Source organism: Cynara cardunculus (genome assembly GCF_001531365.2).
Source record: "Cynara cardunculus var. scolymus isolate 2C chromosome LG 7, CcrdV1, whole genome shotgun sequence".
Lineage (NCBI taxonomy): Eukaryota > Viridiplantae > Streptophyta > Magnoliopsida > Asterales > Asteraceae > Cynara > Cynara cardunculus.
The window spans coordinates 14,472,254-14,478,401 of NC_037534.1; the positions used below are offsets into that span (position 1 = coordinate 14,472,254).

Consider the following 6,148-nt stretch of genomic DNA (forward strand, 5'->3'; position numbering starts at 1 on the left):
ATGTGCACCCTTTCTGGGTGGGACTGTCAACACAATAGCGGCTATCCACAAATACCACGGCTCGGGGACATGCCCGAGTTAACAAGTAGCGTTTATGGACGAGGACTTTATTTGGAAATATACTCTCAAGTACATCAATTTATCATTTATATCATAGTGCGAAATAGTCAATATTTCATGACATAAACAAATCTTGACTAAACAGTTTTTTAGTCCAACAGTTTTATTAATAAACAGTATAGTTTGCATAACTTCATGTTTTTCCCCCAGTTTAAATAAACAAAAAACATTAAAAGTGGGGCCGTGAATACTCACTAGTTTGCTGTTTTGAATATCCAAGAGCTTAACAATGCTTGAAGCTCTAATCGTCCAACCTAGACTTTCCTAAACAGTCCAACATCCAGAAATTAGATCACCTATAGGTTCTTGGTAAAGATAAAGTTAAGTATGTCTTATGTAATGCCATTGAGTTTTCATGGTTTAAAGTTGATACTAATATCATTTGCTCTTTGAAATAGTCCAATATTTTATACCCAAGTCTTCAACATATGAAGAAACACTTGGACATAAAATAAATTCTAAATCTGGAATTTTTGGTCTCACAAATCACTGTCAAAAGGAACCTTCCATAACTCTTTTTGAGTCCAAATTTTTATATCATCAATAGAAATGAGTTAAACAGATGTTTCCCGAATATCAAGAATTTTGGATGGGTTTAAGGCACTCATTAATACCCTACAACTTTGAGTGACACAGTCCCCAAGACAGATTACACACTCTTCGAGTGACGGTCATTTGGGGGCCCTAACTCATCATTATTCAGTGATTTTAAATTTATTTTAAAGCTAACACATAATGCTAACTTCCAGAAAAAGAATCACCCATTTTTATTGAGTTTTGAAGAAGATATAACCGTTTTAAAATGCATGCAAGATTCTGTCAGCATTGCTCTTTTTGCACCATAATCTTGTATCAAGAACTTGAAGGTTCAAAACGTAATATTTTTTAGTGATACCAGTTGCATTAGAAAGATAACTCATTAAAGTATGTTTTAGAAGAAAAATAAGAACATTTGGACTTTTATTTTGAAAGATACAGTCGACACAAGTGCTAACAGAATCTGTCAGTTTTCAAAATATATCTTTTAATGATTAAATTCCACATGCAATGTGGTTTTATCCTATTTTCTTAGAGTTCTAAGTTCGTGGATCATAGATTATCATCATTTTGAAGACATTTTCATGTCTTTAATGTATAATCCCCCTTTTGAATTCTCCAGAATATTTAATTACAAAAACAAGAAGTAGGTGTAGAAAATGAGAATCTTTGTTATTATACAAAGGTAAGATAACTAGTCTATTACCTTTTGCTTGAAATCTTGAATATTCTTCAAGATTGACAGATTTTTAATGATGCTTGAAGATAAAATCGGCTGGAGGGGTATGGTTTAGAGAGAGAGAGGTTAGGGAGATAAAAGATTTATGCAAAATGAGGATGAAAAATGAGAGTTTTCAAAGAATGTGGGGTATTTATATGTGAGTTTAAAGAAAGGAAATGGGCTGGCCTTATTAGAGCCCAAGTCCATACTTGTTTATTTTTAATTTTTTTTAAAAATAAGGCCCATTTAAAGTAAAACATAAATATAATTGTCAAATACTGATAAAATATCAGTATTAGGTCAAAATTCCAAATTTTTGTAAAATTATTTGGACATTTAAATAAAACTTTTTATAATTTAATTTGGACTTTTATAATATCAACTTTATTTTGTTTGAAGAATTTTAATGAATTTGACATTACATAAGTTAACTTTATCAGTTACCCATCGAAATAGGATTTTCTAAACTATATTTTGGGAACTAAGTCAGATGAATTCTAATCAATATGACTAGATCCTAATATAATTCTTAATTTTAAAAATTCTATAAGGTGCTAACGTGACGCCCAAAAATGACGGATGTCACAATCTGTCTTGTATTTGGATAAAGTAATCTCATCCTTTGCCAACTCAGTTAGACATAGAGGCTTTCACTGAATCCATTTATTTAAGTTACAAGTTGAGTTCCAATAAGAAAAAGAGTTAAGATAAGAAACGTTAGAAGGGGAACTCCATCTTTGGATGCACGTTAGGATGAGACATGGACGGACTTATAGTGGTGCATATGGTAGCATGTGCCTACGTATTATTCATCCGTCGAAGGGTAAAAATCTTTATGTTTGTGAAATGTGCAATCGTATTAATTTGTTGTGTGCCACCGTATGTATTTTAAATTACAATGAGAACAAGTTTTATTTGATAGAGTTGGTTTGCAAAGTTTTTATTCCATCCTAGACCCAAGTTCAAATCTTGTTAGTGTCATTTTCTTAGTCAAATGGTGTCACCGTTTGAAAAAAATTTATGTATATTTTTTTCTTATAGTCAAACGGTGCCACTCTTTGAAAAAAAATTCCCTATATTTTTTTCTTATAGTCAAATGGTGCCACCTTTTGAAAAAATTCATGGGTCGGTCTATGGGATGAGATGCACCGAGATGCATCAGATCATTCTCTGTATCAAACATGATTCACGGGTAAGTTTGAAATTAAAGGTAATCAATGATCCAAATCTCTTTTTTATCTTCTTTATCTTTAACTCTTTTTGTGAGACAGATGTTTTCTCACACAGTTCTTAGCTTTAAGTTATTGGTTTGTTTGTTCTATGGTGGTGATGATGATGGAAAAATGTAATTTTAAATGGGGAAAAAACACAAACGAAAATGGTTTATTTAATCATGAAATCTCAAGTTCACAAGAAACCAATTCAAAGTTTAAAATTTCCACAAATCATTCATTCTTTTCATCATTCTTCTTGCGGTATGCCATCGGATACATGTCCCTGAACTTATTTCCGACCAAACTCATCCCGGCTAATTCCAGTTCATCAACCATCAGCCGGTTGCCAGTCAACGATGCCCCCGTCTGAGATGATGCACGTCTATCTACATCGTTCAGCGACGGTGGTTGACAACCCGTTGACATCGGATTGCCACCGCCGGAAGGTAGAGAAACGAGGACTGGTCTCATATCTGAAAGAGATGGTGGTTGACCACCATCATCATACCAATAAACATGACCTAATTCACGATCGAGAGTCTCATGTTGAAACTGATTAAGCGAGTTTGCTTGGGGCACGTGGCCGGAATCCTCGTATGCTGGAGCTGCTTGACCGGAGGTATGGCCGTCTAGATGGAGGTGTTTCTGATCGGAGGTCTTTACGGCGGTGGATACCAAGGAAGAAGGATGTGAATTCATATTGGAGATGCAGATGGGTGTTGATATTGAAACTCAGATGGTGAATTCATATATAGAGAGGTAAACCAGCAAAGGAAGCGTGGTGAGAACCGAGGAGGAAGACCTCCGGTATGACAAAGTCAACGTCTTCTTTATCAACCAGAGAATAGAAATGTTTGAACAAGTCCAACATTTTGACTAAATTACATGTTTAGTTCCTTTGACCACCTCCTTTTAGGGTAAGTTTGGTGTCTTATTTTATTTATTAGGTAACATTTGAGCGTTTGGTAAAATATAATCCAAGAGAATAAAACAACTAAAATGTCTAATTTACTGTTAAATAGTTGTTTAAATATTTTGATTAATTTATTAAATTATAATGAAATAGTTTTTCTTAATAAAATCTATACTATCTTATAAAGCATTTGACTGAAACTCTTAAAAACAATCTTTTAAGCATATAGTACAATCTTTAAAGCCATATCCCTAAAAACCAATCCCTCTTATCGCATCCCTAAAACAAATTCCTAATTTTATCGCATCCCTAATCTAAACCCAATCCCTAATCGATTTTCAAACCCATGATTAGATATTTTGATGAAATCGATTTGGGTTATCGCTTCAAACAGATTATGAGATAGATTTTGATTTTGATTTCTATCTTATCCCTAAACCCAATTCGACTTTCTCGCCATCCCTAATATAAGGATCGATTTGGGTTATCGCTTCAAACAGATTATAAGAGATTTTGATTTATGTTGACTTTATTTGCAGTTCGAGAATTTGCTACTATCAGTATACAGATTTTGAGGTACGAAGTTTCTTATTTGATCTTTTTTATGTTTCTTACGATGTCGAAATTAATGACTTCTGTAAAGAGCTGATAGCCTTGAGGATTGTGATTTGAAAGAATGCAATGCTGCGACTTCCTGATCAAGCTCTTCCATCAATAAAGCCAAAAGATGACAACTCCTAGTTATTAACAACTTATTGTGGTAAACATATATGTCACTAAGTTGATTAAACATAAATAAAAGGGTTGGTACATTGTGTAACAATCAGTCAATCACGCATTAATTTGGTTGTTTTTGGATTATAGAATTTTTCATCGAAAAGTTAATGTTCTAGATTTGATTCGGTACTACCTCCATTCCATAGATTTGAGTTGTTGTCTTTATCTTTTATAATTCTATGCATGCTTTCTGGGTTTGCATCTTACCGAGTTGTTAGTTTTATCCAGAGGGGTGGCTAATGAAGATAAAAAGTTATAATTAATTAGTTTAAATTTATTTTGTTGAATGGAAAAACCAAAAAAAGGAACAACGGATAACTGGCAGTAGAGATGGAGAAGGCTTCTGTCCTATTTTCAATTTTACATCATAACACCATCTTTCTTCTTTGTTTGGAAATGCTGGGAAGTTCTTTTAGATGATGCTCTTATTTCTACAAACATGAATAAATCTTTGAGTTGAATATGAATATGGAAAACAGAACATATTTTGGATGAGGTGAATCTTGTTTATAGAAACAAGAGCAACAAAGTCCTGAGAATGCAACAGTAGGTTTCATTCACCCTTGGTATTTTTGGTTAATGTTAAAATGATACTATTTGTTGATGAATTTTGGTACTTTTTGGTTAATGCAAATAGTTCCTGCCATGATTTATAGCAGAATCTTGGTTGTGTTGCAAACAATTTCAGCCTTGAATTTTGGTATTTTGGTCAATGTCTTGTACAACATCTATTTGAACCAAAACTAAACAAAATCTTCATATCCAACGATTAATAGGTTGACTCCATATGAACCAACCTTTCTTTAACCTTATGTCTACAAACATGAATAAATCTTTGAGTTGAATATGAATATGGAAAACAGAACATATTTACATTCATGACTTAAACCACTTAGATAAAATTGAAATTTTTAATACAATCATCTCTAATACATCAATATCTTCTAACCACTGCGTTGGGTCTGCATAACTGGTGTAAAGATGTTCGTCAGCACCAATCAGACCAATCAGCACCTGTTCAAAAAAATACTAATTTGAAGGGATACAGATTCAGGGGTAAGAATAGGGAAGTTCGAGAATACACCTCCATGATGGATGTAATTCCTACGAGGTCAACCAGCTTTTTGATAATGTATGGATGGGCCTGATTATTAAATCATTAACAACTTGGTTATGTAACGTCAAAATATATTTCATTCACACATATATACATGTGTATATATTTATCTATTTGTATTTTAGATGAATGTCATTCATGTTTTGTCTTTGAATGATTTTTGTTAGAAAAGTTTTTATTTATATGAGATTCTGTTGACTTTGTTTGCAGTTCAAGAATTTCCTGGCTTGCTACTATTGGTGGTTGATTTCGACTCACAGTTGAAGGAAACAATTATTCAGGTAATGCAATTTCAAAGAACCACATAGTCAATTGCTTAACTGACTCGAATTCCAACTGTATAGTAACGCCCTCTTATCTGAGAAAAAAGAAGCATGTTAAAAGAGATATAACTAGCTCAATGTGAACTAATTACCTTAAGAGCATTGTTGATGTTCTCAATAATGAAGTCAAATACAACAGTCCTTTCGGACTCAAAGGCATGCCACTGAAGAATGCATTTATAAATAGATCTCTTTAGAATCATAAAAAAAACATCCACTAAGAACAGTTAATGGTCCTTCAAGATTAGAGAATGATTGAATTAGCCTTAAGCTCAGAGTTGAGTTTTGAAAGTCAAACAAGCGCTTTTCTCAGCTACTGTCCAGCAGCTATCACTTGAGTTCAACATAATTTTTGACATACCAGAAGCTTGATTTTGAGAAAACTCAAAACATCAAAGTTGTAGAACTGTGTCTTAGCTTTCCATC

General features: G+C 33.1%; 1 long non-coding RNA gene across 1 annotated transcript in view; it reads left to right on the plus strand.

Moving 5' to 3' along the window:
- The first annotated feature begins 3,574 nt into the window (after positions 1 to 3,574).
- LOC112515385 overlaps positions 3,575 to 6,148 on the plus strand; it is a 5,995-nt gene continuing 3,421 nt past the window's right edge. The window contains exons 1-2 of the long non-coding RNA XR_003069519.1: positions 3,575 to 4,081; positions 5,610 to 5,680. This is a non-coding gene — a long non-coding RNA (uncharacterized LOC112515385). The remainder of the gene's footprint in view (positions 4,082 to 5,609; positions 5,681 to 6,148) is intronic.